General features: G+C 41.0%; 2 long non-coding RNA genes across 2 annotated transcripts in view; one reads left to right on the top strand and one right to left on the bottom strand.

The window, feature by feature from the left end:
- Positions 1-3,964: 3,964 nt before the first annotated feature.
- On the top strand, positions 3,965-7,596 carry LOC108505023. The gene is made up of 3 exons (XR_001877347.1): positions 3,965-4,036; positions 6,951-7,046; positions 7,567-7,596. It is a non-coding gene; the product is annotated as an uncharacterized LOC108505023 (long non-coding RNA).
- A 255-nt stretch (positions 7,597-7,851) lies between these two features.
- LOC108505022 overlaps positions 7,852-15,133 on the bottom strand; it is a 30,219-nt gene continuing 22,937 nt past the window's right edge. The window contains exon 4 of the long non-coding RNA XR_001877346.1: positions 7,852-7,863. This is a non-coding gene — a long non-coding RNA (uncharacterized LOC108505022). The remainder of the gene's footprint in view (positions 7,864-15,133) is intronic.

The raw sequence follows: 15,133 nt of genomic DNA, 5'->3' as shown, positions 1-15,133 counted from the left end.
CAGCACACATTATGTAGTTCCAAAGTAAAAACTGAAGATAAAACAAATCATTACTGATTTTAAGAGACCTAGAATAAGACTAGGACATCAGCACTGTCCACAGCGTAGAAAGTGCAAGATAGAAACATTGGAAAGATGAAAGGACTACCTTATGTCTTCCTGTGGACCTCAAATCCGGAGGGCTGGTGGGCTGTATTACCTCTCAGAAGTCAGTTGTATAGTTGAAAAATTTTTATCATCTTGATACATATTTATTTTTTTTATTTTCAAATGGAGTCAGGAGGGGTGTTAATTTGATAACACTGATCTTCCCACAAAGCAAGGGAGTGGATTAGATGGCCTTTTCTGCTCCTTTTCAGACCTATTTTCTTTGCTTTTGTCAGCTACATAATCACAGTGTGAGAATGGCCTTTTGCCCTCTTCTACAGACAAACCCACCCATTTAAAGAACATGCACATTTCAGAGGAAGTGCATGTAAAAGCTTATGCAGAAATCAAACCTCAGCCACCCTGTACTGAACACAGTGCAGGAGCAGATGCCCAACTTCTGATTTACCACGCGTGAAATTAAAGTACTTCAGTCCTCATATGAGCAAGGGAGAACAGCACATCATTACTCACCTGAATAGGTTAATCTCTTTCTACATATAAACAAAAAGTATGTCTGTTCCTCTCACTTTTCATATAGGGCATGTTCATCAGTAAGGTCTCCTCTCACCCATGGATCTGCAGTTCCATTTCAACATGTAAAAAGTGTATCTAGAAATGAGCATAGAAAGCCTCTTTTAGCTCTGACTCACCAAACACCAAGTTACACACAAGTCTGGCATGTGTTTCTCTCTTAGCAATGCATGTAGCACTGTGTCAGGCTCTGGGCTTTCCTAATAGGCTGATATTTAGGAGATCCTGTTTGTTTTCTTTAGGTCCTTTCCTGGGGGTAACACTACTTGGAGAGGGGAACTGGTTTTTTTTTAGCAACTCAAGTTATTATGCCTTGACACATTTTAACCTTCAGAAATTGGTTTTCAGATTGACATCAACTGTCTTGAATTATGTCAAAAGGCAGGTATGTCTGAAGCTTTCTCTGCAAAATGCATCATACAAACAAGACACAGTGACAGCCCGAATTTCTTCCCAACACACCTAAATGAACCACGTAGAAGGAAGGATATTTTCTCTGCCTTTTACACACAAGAAACTGAGGCTTACAGTTAAGCAAAGAGGCTCATCACTGTAGTGGACCAAGGACTGGCCCGGTGCTTTTGCTGTGGTCGTCAACCCAGAGGTGTCATCTTCTCTTCACACAAGACAAGTTGTCTTGAACTTGGGCTCATTGTAGCAGAGAGGAATTAAATCAGAGGTGTCTCCTTCACTTGGACGAACTATGGTACAGGTGGAAAAGCTACAATGTCTTTTTATTTTACTTTTAAAAGAAACATTAAAAAATCTGCAGGCAGAATATTATTTCAGGTTTCTTTCCTTACCCTAGAGTAGCTGTAAAACCTCAGCAGTTAAATATGTTTTCTCTGGCTCCAAGTCTAATGCATCCATAAAAATTACATTTTAAATAAAGAAAACATGTTTTGTTCCAGCTTCAGAGTGGCCCTAAGACATTACATATTTTCTAAAAATTCATTTAACTATTTATTTAAAAAAATCCTTCAATACACCGTGACTGAATAATTTGTTGAGAACTCCATATATGTTCTAATCTTCAATTTATCAACCTTACACCAGCATTTTGAGGTCCGGTAGAAGAAAAGCCTTAGATTAAAAATCTTTCATATTTTCCCCTCAAGAGCACATTTAGTTCATGGCCTCAGTGGAGGTGTCTGGGGTTAGATTTTGTGTTCTGTGAGAAGTACAGACTTTGTTTTCAAGTCAACTCCAGATAATTTCCAGACAGCTTGAAAAGGTTTCAGAACCTCAGTAGTAAGAGAAATGTCACCAAACACTTCAGTCTCTTGACTAAACCTGGGATTGTCCTTCTCAGAGTGGAAGAGCCTCGTGAGATGTGTGGGTCTTTCAGAAAGGATCCATCCTGAGAATGCACTGCATGATTTCCATTGTTATTTCCGAGCTCTAGTAAGGGCTCCCTCTTCAATCTTGAGCAAGTCACTTAACAATTTGCATTTAATTTTCTTCTTTGCAGAATGGGAAAACTAATTTTTACTGGCCTTCAGGCATATCATACAGAGAGATCAATTCAGCAGGCAGCATTTTGCAAATGCCTGTTTTAATGGAGCTCTTTAAAGGGGAGGAGAATGGATATGCTCAGACTGCCCATGAGAACAAGTTGTCAGGGTTCACAGTATGCAGACCTGTGCTGTTCCCTGAGCTTTACTGTGTCACACTGGAGGTAAAGGACAAAGGTGAAATTAGGGGTTAGAGGGAAAGAGCTCCTTTCAAGGGTGGATATAACTGTATAAAACTGTTCTCTGCTTTTTTCTCCATTACCAACTCTTCTAAGAGCCTCCAAAACTTAGTTCCTGGAGACCTACATTCAGTATGGATTATTTTCCCTTCTTTTCCGCCCTTATTCTTGCCAAAATGTTCTACTGCAAAATTCTCCTCTGACATATCACAGGCAGGTCTTAGGTCTTGACTATCCCTCACAATTATGTATGACCACTCTTCATTTCTCAGGTGAAATACATACCAATCTGCACAGGTTCTGGTATATCAGGTCCATGTGGGACTCTGAAGCAAAAATTTGGGAAAGGAGCAATGAGAAGAGTTGCTAAAAAGGGTAGAAGAGGTCATTCAGGTGTCTTTAGGTTCAACCACCCTCTGTCCACTGTAGTTGACTGGGAGTATTTTGCCTTCGTGGAGTGCAAACTCACGGATTTCCAGCTCCAACTTACCTTCCTGACTCATTCTGTTGCCATAAGTCAGTGAGAGCTGTGGGACAAAAGCTGCAGCCTCACAAGAGGTAACTCTGTCACCAGTGCCTGTGAGCACAGCGCACAGCAAAACCATGCCCAGGGAATCTCTGCCTTGCCAGGACCAAGACACAGGGCACACAGGGCCAGCAGCACCCTGCCTTCACGGGTACACTTGCTGCCCACCACTCACAGAGCTAAGCCAGTTCCCTGATCCTCACTGGACCTCTTCTGGGGACTCCTGGAGATTATCTGCATTTCTCTCTAAAACTTCTTGATAAGCCTTTTTAAATATTGAAATAAAAAGCTGACAGCAAGAGCAAGTGGACTATAGTCATCTACACTTGGAATACAGAGAACGGTATACATCCTCTATTTTTTTTATATAAAGTGATTTTAATTTCATGTCTGGAAGTGCCTGCTGTCCTTTTCTAAGATTCTCAGTTCTGCTTAGTGTGAAGCATTATAAACATGGTTAAGCAGAATCTGTTTATGTTGGAAGTTTAAGGGAATAAAAATATTTTCACAGGTCTGCTAAAAAAATGCCATGACCAGCTCTGTGTCATGCTAGAGAGCATTAATGTTAGGGACGGCCATAAAAGCCACAGTCTCTCTTTATCAGAGAGAAACTGGAACACTTCCTTTTTTTCTCCCACAAATGACCGTCACATTAGTCCCAAAATAATGAGCATTGTTTATTCATATCCCAATAATTTTGGTTAGGCAATGATGAAGCCATCGCAAACATTGTCTGCTAGTCGAAGACCAGAGAGACAGCTCTCAATTACCACAGTACTGTTTTGTTAGATTCCTGATTCCTGATTCCTAGCCAGAAGCAATATCGTCACCCTTTTGCAAGAGGTGACTATGAGAGCTGAAGGAGTAAAAGAGGAGAGTGGATTAATATGAGTGTATGGTTTTGTGAACTGTGTCCAGGAGATCCTGAATTTCCTGCTTCACCTGACTGGTTGTTTATGAGATGTCAGCAATCCCCCTGCTGCCATGGGGCAGGGTGTCTGTGACGTGAACACAACCAACGGCAGTACCAAATGGTGCCACTGAGAATTAATTGCCTTTTGTTACATCAGTTTAATGAACTGTTTTTCAGGGACATCTGGCTTCCCTGCCTGAGGGTGGGGAAAGGTACCAAGGAGGTAGGAAAAGGCTTTTCTTCAGCACATTTTGTCTCCAAATATTCCTATTGTCATTGCTTGCTACCATGGCCCTGCTCTTCCGCATGGTTGATCCACACTGCTACTTGTTCCCTTCCAAACACCTCCACACACAATCTCCTCCCACATTCCTCACATTTAGACTAAAAAACTCTGCAGAGTCCACTTGAGGCTTTTTCTTGGTTTTCATGATCTCTGCTAAGCTCTTTTCTCCTCTAAGACCTCACCACAGCACACGAAAAGAACAGGTACTGACCAGCGTAGAGTGACTCTTGCCACCATTTCCTACATTAACACACAGGATCAGTGTCTCTCTAGGAGAACTGGGACTTTATTTTTAATAAATGGCCTGTGAAAGCATTTCCATTAGAGTTGGTTTGGTGCATTATAACTAAGTGGACGGAACAGAGTGAGGGTTTATTTATCTAGGGCAGTTTGGATCAGATGGAACATCTGGTTTTCATTGAAATCCTCAACTTTACAAAAAAAAGAAAAAGAGTCCATCAGGGTTAACAGAGACTCAAGGAAAGCAGGTGGCTGACATGACTGCAAGAGAGTTGAAATGGGACCAAAACAGGAGCATCCTCTGAAGTCTCAGTTTTAGCATTTTAGCATCCAGTTTGTAGGCCTGAATTAGTAAAAGGATTGCCTGTAAGTGCTAAGTGTACAAAGAATCATGTAGTTTCTCTGTTTTCTTTCATTGTAAATCTTAGTATCATGTGATTCAGCCTAACCATTGCACAAGTTTGAAAAAATACATGAGCAAACATTTTGCAGCGGGTAACACTAACATACTCAGCTTTGTAGAAGCCTCAACACAACCACGTTGGATAGACCACCTGCTACTTGTTCAGAGGCACAGTATATCCAACTTAGCTGTCAGTGCTAGGAAAGAGTTTCGAGAGGGATGAATAACGCTAGGAGTCAAGCCTGGCTGAAAGATTTCTTCTGAAAGAAGTCACAATATGCGGTATCTGCTTCTGTAGTTTCAGGAAACAGGAGTGATGAAAAGAGAAACATTCCCTCAGTCTGCTGGTGCTCACCACTGTCCCCAGCGACATAGGATGACTCAGATTCCCTAGGATCCCTAGAGAACAAAGTCTTTTCATTTCTAACTAGGTTAGACTTCCTTTTTAATGTGGGAGATGTGCCCTGTACAGTACAGCAATTTGTCCTGGCTATCATATTTGATCTGGAAAACACTTATTGAGGAAACAGAGATGCTGCCATAGGAAAAAACATTGGGACTGGCAGAGACTGTTGAACATTTTTCTTAGACACCAGGAGGTGCTTTGAAATGGTGCTTTGCACTGTCTATAAGTAGCCTTATGTCTTGGTACTGTGTTTGTGTGAGAAATAATGTGAAGAGGTTCTCTGTTTGTGTATGGGCATACGTGTCTGTTTTGCTGGCTATGCCTGGCTGCTAGCCTGGCCCTGAGACTGTGGGCCAGGACCAAGTGGTATCATTTTGTGATTGTACCATGAAAGTGATATTTCAGTTAATATTTTGCAGATCAGCTAAGGATTATATGAAAGAGTCAAAGAAAGAACTTAGGCCCCTCGATCCTCAGTTCCTGCTCTAATAAAGGAGTGATTAACATTACAGTTCATTATTACTTTCAATTTCAACTCCCATATGAAGCTAGAGGAACTGCAGTACTAGTCAGAATCCTATTTTCTGCCTGTCAGTTAAGCAAATGAAGTCCCAAGACAATCTGACTCACCTTCATATTTAAAAGAAAATTCTTTATTCCAACACACCTGTGTCTTTTTTAAAATGTGTCTTTATTCTGAAAAGCAACTGTCAAAAAATCACATCCTTTCACTCAATAGATCTATTATCTGTCTGTATTTTTATACAATGTATTTAGTAGTAAAATGAATTTTTACATCTTTTTCTTTCACTTCTAAGGTTTGACAAAGGTATGAGAGAAAAAGCTCGTTCCCGTTCAGGCTCATGTGTCACCAAAACAGTTGTTAAATGCTTTCCATTTCCAGGACCAAAATGCTGCTTTCTCAACTATTCCTTTGCAAACTCAGAGGACAATTTATTTGCAAAGGTTTAATTGTGAGCAGAATTTCATGTAATGAAGCTTTAATAGCAAGGCTGTATGAGCCAGAAAATGCACAGCTTGACTTTCAGATCCCAAGCTGAGTCTGCAAGTGGAGATGCTTCTAAACTGAGAAAATGTCATTCAAGTCACTCAGGCACAATAAATGTGAATCCCTTATCACCCTTTTTATCATCAAGAACAGGATCATATGAACACTAATGGAGGACTAAGATGCTGATGGTTACTTCTGCATAACCAGGGTAGTAGATAACGGCAAGACTCAAAGAAGCATTGTGTAAAACCTGTAAAAGCTCAACACACACAAATGACCAAATGTGTTTTCTTCAGAGCAGAACAACTGTGGTGCACCAAAAATGCCCCATCTTTCCAACTCTACCAGTTTGTCTAAACAAAAATGTCTCCTTAGAAATCTTCCCTTGGGCTTTAATGGCTGCTGTGACACTTCCACTTTTGCTCAAGAACTCATCTGGAAAGTCAAGTTCTAGTAATGCCTTATGTTGTGATGGCCATAAAAATCCCTGATTTGGAGTGAAGGGTAGTGAAATGTGCCGAACTACCAGGAGTTCAAGACCGGGTGTCTGTTCTAGGTACAATAACAAGTGCAGCAATATTCCTTGGAGAAAACAATAAAACAATTTTTGCTGGCTAAGAGTGCCCAACAAACTTTCCAACTCCTCATTCAATTTACTGGTGTGTTCTAAATATCATTTTTATAGGAAATCAGTATTTAAAGTCTTTTCACTCATCTTTCCTGTGTTAGGTTCTTCCTTCAGGCAAAACCAGCCTAAATAAAATAGCTGACACTGTCCTTTTTTACATAGGCAAGTACTGAGTATCTGGAGACTCTCGGCCTTTGGGAATGTTTCCAGGCAAAGCCAAGCTGATTAAACAGCCATCTGAAATGTTGCAGATGGAAGGTAAGAAGGTGAAGGTAAGAAGGTAAAGGTAGACTTTGATAACTGGGTAACTCTAATTGTTGGGAGAATGTTTTGTTCTGCAATTATGCTTACCACCATTATGTTGTTGCCAAGGACTGAGTTCACCCCTGCTGCAGCTTTGTAATTATTTGTGCACTGTGAGTTGAATCACAGAATAGTCTGGGTTGGCAGGGACCTGGACATTTTGAACTAGATCAGGTTGCTCAGAGCTGCATCCAGCCTGACCTTGAATGTTTCCAGGGATGGGGTATCTACCACCTTTCTGGGCAACCCGTTCCAATTTTTCACCACTCTCATAACAAAAGAAAATGTCTTCCTTATACCTAGTCTAAATCTACCCTCTTTCAGTTTTAAACCATTACCCCTTGTCCTGTTGCAACAGGCCCTACTAAAATGTCTGTTCCCATCTTTCTTATAAGCCCCCATATGTACTGAAAGGCTGCAATAAGGTCTCTTTGGAACTTTCTCTTCTCCAGCTTAACAATCTCAACTCTCTCAGTCTTTCCTCCTAGGAGAGGTGTTCCATCCCTCTGATCATTGCCCTCCTCTGGACCCACTTCAATAGGACCACATCCTATACTGAAGACTCCAGAGCTGGATGCTGTAGTTCAGGTGAAGTCTCACGAAGGCAGAACAAAGGGGCAGAATCACCTCCTGGATCAACTGGTCACACTTCTTTAGATGCAGCCCAGAATATGATTGGCTTTCTGGACTGCAAGCACACATTGCTGGCTCATGTTCAGAATTAATATCAAAGGGCACTTCAGATAGTTGTTTTCTGATATCATATTTATAACTTAACAATCAAATTAAATAAAGGAATTAAAGGCCAGCTCTGAATCTCATTAAATTTATTGTCATCCTGCAAATTGATGGAGATACCTTTAATAGTGTTCCATAATAGCTCAATCCAGCTGTCATGTAGTCAGTTATAACTTCTCCTATTTTTGCTCCTTCTGCCCGGGGGGCTGGGAATCGAACCCGGGTCGCAGCGGTGAAAGTGCTGCACCCTAACCACTAGGCAATCCATCTAAGAGAAGGTCACTCTAAACAAACCTACGTCCTGAGACCCTCACTGCCACTGTCCAAGCTTGTTTGGCCCCGGCAGATGAACCTCAGGATTAAAGGGTGGGCTCAGTTCAGCGCACGCTGTGTCTCACCTAAAAAATCCACTGCGCAGGCTCGAAGGGTTAATGACCTTTCCCAAATCTTCGCTCGCGAAGACTGGCCATACTATTTTTGCACCAGTATGCTTGTGACAAATGCGGATAGAGCCTCTCCCAAATCTTCGTTTGCGAAGCCTAGCCATGATTTCCCCTAATATTTTGATTTATTTGGCCAAACATACCAGTGTTACTGTATCGCTGACTTATTTACTTGTTTCAAAAACTATAGTTCCTGGCTGGTTTATCAGTCATTCCAACAGAATAGGAGATAGAGTGCCCCCTGTATCTTCAAAGTGCTGCATGAGGTTTTAGCACTCATCTCTCATTAAATTCAATGATACTCAAGCTAAAAGCATGAATAGTTCCCTCTCTTTACTGCCCTCTTACCTACAGCTAAGAGACAGGCAAGCCTGTGATCATTCTTTTCTTCAGGTGCCCCATGTTAACCCGAAACTCAGTAAATACAGTTTTTATAACCCAGAGTCTTTTCAAGCATTAGTCAACGCAGCACAATGCTCTTTGTTTAGCTTCACAGTACAGTGAGAGAAAACACTCTGATGGGCTTGTTCATAGTCTCTACATGGTTGTCAGTCCTTCACTGCTTATCTGCTATATGTGCTATGAATATGTCTAACAGCCACTTTACTGTATATGGGCGTGTGTAACTAGCACTATTTAAGTGGAACATCAGATTTCTCAGCATTTTCTAGATGACTACACTTCAGTGAAGTGAATTCCAATGCCAAAATTTTAACAATATTATATAATAAAGAATACCTATTAGTGCAAAAATAGTTTCTCCTTTTATTTTATTTGTTTGTTTATTTATTTATTTATTTATTTATTTATTTATTTATTTATTTATTTATTCCTTAAATAAAAAGGGATCCCAGAGCAGTAATTATCATTCTTCACCTGACAGAAAAACTACATGCTCTTTTTACTGCTCAGGTAACCCAAGGTCTCCTCTTTCCAACAACACTTTTACACCCACCTAAAAGAGGAAGGGAAAGCTCCCATTTTCCCCTGTGTTGTGCTATAGAACAAGTGGACACAGAGGCTCAGAGCAATGAGCTCCTGCTCAGAGCAGCCTGTTAGCCCCCTTTAAGAAAAGATAAGCAGTGACTTTACTAGCTGTTGTTGGGAGCAGCTCTGACCTGTGCTTCTCCCAGTATAGGGAATGAGACCTGAGCTCTGTGTATGACATACTTGCCTTGTGTGCCCAAAGAGCATCTCAAAATGAAGGGCAGTCTCACCTAAACAAGCAGTTTTCCTCTTTGTCTCTCCTTTTCAAGAAGCAGCAATGTTATTCTGTTGATGGCTCTATTTAAAATTTGTTTTCTTAATTCTGTGCTCTAATTGTGAAAGAGTGAACGATATTGTACATATGAATTAGAGCTGAATTATGCTAGTGCAAAAGTACAGGTGAAGCTACTGGTTTTCTCTGAAAACTGAGCAAGGCAGCCTCTAACTCTAGATTCTTCTTCCTGTTTAAATTGGCTGCTAGAAAGCAAAAAGTCTTTCAAATAATTCAAACACAGAAGGCAAGTCCTCATCCTAAATCCAAAATACAACACTATACCAGCTACTAGGAAGGAAATCAACTCTATCCCAGCTGAAACCAGGACAATGCCCAATTCTAAAATAAAGTGAGGTGATGCTTTTCCCAGTAATTAAATAATTCATCACTGGAAACCCTAATAGGAATGTGCTAATTTCAGTTCACAGTAGATGCTCAAATGGAATTAATTACAACTCTATCACACTCATACTCCTTTTACGATTACTGTTATGCTATGGAACTAATGCTAAGGCTAAATGTTTTGTGTTACCACAACCTTATAAAAATCTTTCTTAAGCCTAACAGAAATCAAGTGTTGGTTATGAAATGTGAATTTCTAGATAGATACTCTCCTAAAACAAACGAGAGACTCACACCAAGGAATTACAGCAATAAACAGAGACACATTTAGTTTGCTGTGTTTTTCTACCAATGGTAGGAGTGCAAAACTTCAAAAATACAAAGGAAGAAGTATTTGTTATAAGTATGCTCTTTCATATGCTTGACCGCTTCTGAACTGATCTGGAGCAAAGCCCCAGTGCCACACTGCTTTTAAGAACAAGGGAATCCTGGTTGCTCTGAAAGCATATTAACAGAAATGGAAAGACTGTCACAAACATCAGAGGAAAAGCACTTTCTGTCCAGATTTCTTTCTTGGCATTTTTGTTCTCCCAAATGCAATTCCACAAGTTCATACCTATAGACCATTATTACCCAGAACACAAGAAACAATTGGTCGTGGTTACACTTTTCTTCCATGTTCCCTCCTTTAGTACTTCCCTTCACTCAAATATCATCTCATATCAATGAATCAGAAAGCAGGTTAAGACATGCCGCTGTCTTGACTTTCTATAAAACATTTTAAATGGATAGCACAAGAAACAGCACTATAGTCCTCTCCCCTTTTAGAAAATATATTGTTCCTTCCAACTTTTAAAGTTGGCTCTATTACAGATTAATTTCCTATACATTGCCACAGTGATGAGTAACATGTATACAACTCTATGGCTCTTGAGCCTTATTTCTACCTTAAAGTAGCTGCATCATATCCTCCAGATTGCTGACAGAACTGGAAGCAGATGCTTTGGAAACCATTTGGATTTCAATAAAGGAAGGAGCCTTTTTCTGGTTAATAGATTATGTGCAGATTTCAGTGGTTGGATTGCAGTCATAAACCATAAAACTAGAACCTGAGGTAATGAAATTCAGCTTCTTCCTTGTTCAGAGGCTTTGTGAAAGATCTTGAGCAAGCAGTTTAGACTGATATAGAAAGTAAGCATTTCCAATATCTTTAAGGAAGTGTGTCTAACTTTTTCTGTTCTTTGGGACAGTAGAACCATCTCATAAAAGCATCATAATTATATTCTCTAAAGCTTCAGAAGTGTCCAGATACTATACTTAGATCCCAGAAATTCTTTTGTTGGAGCCTCCTTTCCTTTTCTGTGATATTATGTTTGTGTATGATAAGGAAAATTTTCCCTCCTTCCTGGCTACACCTCTTCTGAGTGGGTTATAAGCTAAGCTTCTTATAAGAGTAGTCATTTACTGGGTTACTAGAAGAGTCTTCTCCTTCTCCTACAAACCGGAGCCATGCATGGGGCAGAGACAGGTCACACATGATCTGAAGAGGTGTTATTTCTTTTTCAGAAGCTAACAAGGTCTACCATTGTACCTATGCACTTCCTACTACCCTACCAAACAGAACTACTAACCATAGCATCCATTTGTCTACTTTCTTCAGAGGATCCTTTTTGATAGTCACCTGTGGGAATTCGTGTTCCAAAAAGTCTAAAGGGCTTAGGGTTTATTGTTGCAATGCCTGAAAACCATTTGACCAATTCAGCTTGCAACTAATGCCTTTTGCAGACAGAAAGGGGCAGGCAGCAAATAAAAGTCTTATGACTAACAATCGTTAAATAGCTTGAAAACATTCAAGTTTCTAAGATGTTTACAAATTGCAAGAGGAACATTTTGCAGAATAAAACTGCAGTCCTGGAGCTTAATACTCACTCTACTATTTCATTACTGCTCCTGTTTTATATTAGCGCACTGAGCAATTTGTATGCGTCTGTGGACCTTTCAGTAACGTATACCCAAAGCAATTGCCAAATGTTATTCAGGGCTGCTAATACGTAATAGGTCTAATGAATAATGTTTTTGTTAAGAATGTGGCAAACTGCTATTTATTCAGATGAATTCCAACCAACCCTAATGCCTGGGTTACTTCTAAGGTATGAACACAATAATTACCAAACACAATTCTAAAATACAATTTGTTAACTTGGAGGAGATTGTGAGATTGTGACATACGCTTAAAGTATCCCCAAAGGTGCTTTTGGTTGGGGTTTTTTTCTGCTCTGAGTCTTTGTATATGTAAGCAGGATCTACACTTACTGAACTCACCAGCTGGGTTTCTTGATACGTTTCTGCTGCATGTATCAAGATCCAATAACTGAACATGAGACATGGAAGCAAGCAGTTACCTTCTTACTTAGAGGATAAAGGAGAAAATTCAAAATAGTCAAACTCTTTTTCATTTTTTATTATGTTTAGGCTCCAAAGTTACTTAGAGTGGTTTTGAAAATATCCTCAGAACATGTCCCAGAATCAGCAGGTCTTTTAAGTTAGCAAGAAGTGGCACCAGAAACAAAAGCTGTGTATTAGAACCAAAAGCTATGCAGGTTGCTCATGGGCCCAGAGAGAGACCTGCACAGAGCTGTCAGAATCAAACAGAACCACAGGCAGCAGGCTGAGCCTGTGCTGAGCGGAGAACAAGAACAAGTGTTGAGGGGTGTCATTGGCTAGACGGAATCAAACCAAATACAAAATTCAGCAACTATGTACTTATTAGTTTTAAATAAACATATGCAATGTTGATGTCTTATTGCGGCAGAGAGGACTGAAAATTCATTTAAAATGCTAAAAGAATTATAATTAAATGGTTTTATTGGAGATTAAACTAGAAGTAGCACTGAAAAATGAGATCTAGAAAGAAGTAGATGAACTCAAAAAAGGATAACTGAAAGTAACACATTACTGTGGAATTAAAATTGTATGAGTATAAAAATATTTTGGAGACTACTCTAAAAAGTTTTAAATCACGTGGTTTAGTATCTGAAACTAATCATGTAAATCTGACTAACTTGTATAGTGTTGTAGGAATTCCCCATCAGTCAGGACTGTTCAGGACATACACTTTCTCCTGTCTCTCTGCAGTTTCTGCTGAGCTTGCAGAGTTGTAGGCATGTTTTATACTGGCAGAGAGTCATAAGCATTTCAACTTATGCACAGATAAGAGCAGAAATTTGCAGTCTCATAGCTGGGAGACAGATGATACTGCAGGTACATTAGTATGAATACAAGTGCCACACTTTTTATCATGACTCATCTGGAAATTTAAAGAAGAGGCAGTCTTCTCTTCTGCAGCTGAGAAAGGCCAGGGAAAAAACCTCTGGAAAATTCAAGCAGCTGGGCTGGAGAAACATTTTGGTTTTGTACAACTCATAATTTCTAGCATTTGGAAAGTACAGTAAATACTGAGACAAGAAGGAAAAAGACTTGGGCATATACTAGTTAGTAAAGGAAGGGTGTTCCAAAAGAAAGGAAGGGTGTTACTGCAGACTGTAGCACATCTGTGAATGCTCTATATAGCCCTGATCTTTCCCATTATCACCGTAGAGTTTTTTAATGCTAGATGGAAGTGATAATTCTTGGAGGAGCTTGTCACAGACATGACCACAACAAGGCAATTAACAGTTGAGGATGGCAGAATCTACTTTATGGCAACACAGAAAGCAATATCTCTGTGATTGTGACTGATTATGCTGAAGCTTGGGATACAAAGGAAGAATTTGATTTTAAAAAAAGTGAAAAATGTGTTAGGGAAGTCATGTGTGTATGTGTGTGTGTGTGTGTGTTTTGTCCTGAATTCTTCTTCTGATTGCTCTCCCACAGCCCATTAGAACAGCACAAGTGATGGCAAGCAGGCAGGCAGATGCAGATTAGAGGCTGGTGGGAAGAAGGCAGAAACCTTTACAACTAGTTCTACTTCTTTAAAAATACCGTGTAAAATAGCACCTATGGAGACCTGATCTGGAGACAGTAGGAGACTTTTGTATCTCCCACAGGAAAAGGGTAGTGATCTAGGCTTAACTTGGAGAGGTTGTGGCTTGACTGATCCTTGTTGCACAATCATGAATCTTTGTGGAATCCACTGAGTTAGGGAACACTATTCTCATCAGAAGAATAAATGGTCTCATGGTGTCTAGCCCTGCAAAACACAGCTCATCCAGACAGAGTTGTGGTCAGCAGAGCAGGATGAATCGATTTGGAGTGAAAAAAAAGACTTAATTTTATCAGAAAAGGTCAATTTTTCTGCACTGGTTTTATATATGGGTGCAGAAAATTATTTTCTCAGTCACATTTAACTCCAAATTATATGTTACATTGTAGTGGGTTTCTGTGGCTGGGTTTTGGTAGCGGAGGGGGGGAGCTATAGGGGTGGCTTCTGTTAGAAGCTGTTAAAAGTTTCCCCTGTCCCATGGAACTAAAGCCAAATGGTTCCAGGACGGACTTCCTGCCGCTGGCGAAGGCCAAGCCAATTGGGAGCTATAGTAATGCCTCTGTGATAACATATTTAAGAACAGAAGGTTGTTGTGCAGAAGAATCCCAGCCAGGGAAGAGCAGAGTGAGAACATGGGAACAAGATAGACACCAAGGTCAGTGCAGAAGGAGGTAGAGGAGGTGCTCCAGGTGCTGGAGCTGTGGCCCCTGCGGCCCGTGGTGCAGACCATGGTGGAGCAGCTGTGCCCCTGCAGCCTATGGAGGACCATCGGGGTGCAGAGACCCACCTGCAGCCCATGGAGGAGCCCATGCTGGAGCAGGTGGATGCATGAAGGATGCTGTGACCCCGTGGGAGGCCCAAGATGGAGCAGGGTCCAGCCGGAGACCTGCGGCCCATGGAGAGGAAAGCCCACGCTGGAGTAGAATTTCCCTGGTAGGACTTGTGGCCCCTGTGGGGGACCCACATCGGCACAACTCATTCATGAAGGACTGCACTCCATGGAGGAGTGACCCATGGAACAGCAGTTTGGGAAGAACTGCTGCCCCAGGAATGGGCTCACACTGGACATCAAGGACTGTCTCCTGTGGGAGGGACCCCACGGGAGCAGGGGAGGGACTCCTCTCTCTGAGCAGCAGCAGAAACAGCAACTGACCACAACCCCCATTCCCCATCCCCCTGCAATGCTGTGGGGAGGAGGGAGAGTATGTGTGGTGGGTTCACCTTGGCTGAACCCCAGGTCCCCCCCCAGCCGCTCTATCCCTCCCCTCCCCATCCA

Source organism: Lepidothrix coronata, unplaced genomic scaffold (genome assembly GCF_001604755.1).
Source record: "Lepidothrix coronata isolate B3197 unplaced genomic scaffold, Lepidothrix_coronata-1.0 Scaffold181, whole genome shotgun sequence".
Taxonomy (NCBI): domain Eukaryota; kingdom Metazoa; phylum Chordata; class Aves; order Passeriformes; family Pipridae; genus Lepidothrix; species Lepidothrix coronata.
This window is presented reverse-complemented; position numbering and strand designations above follow the sequence as displayed.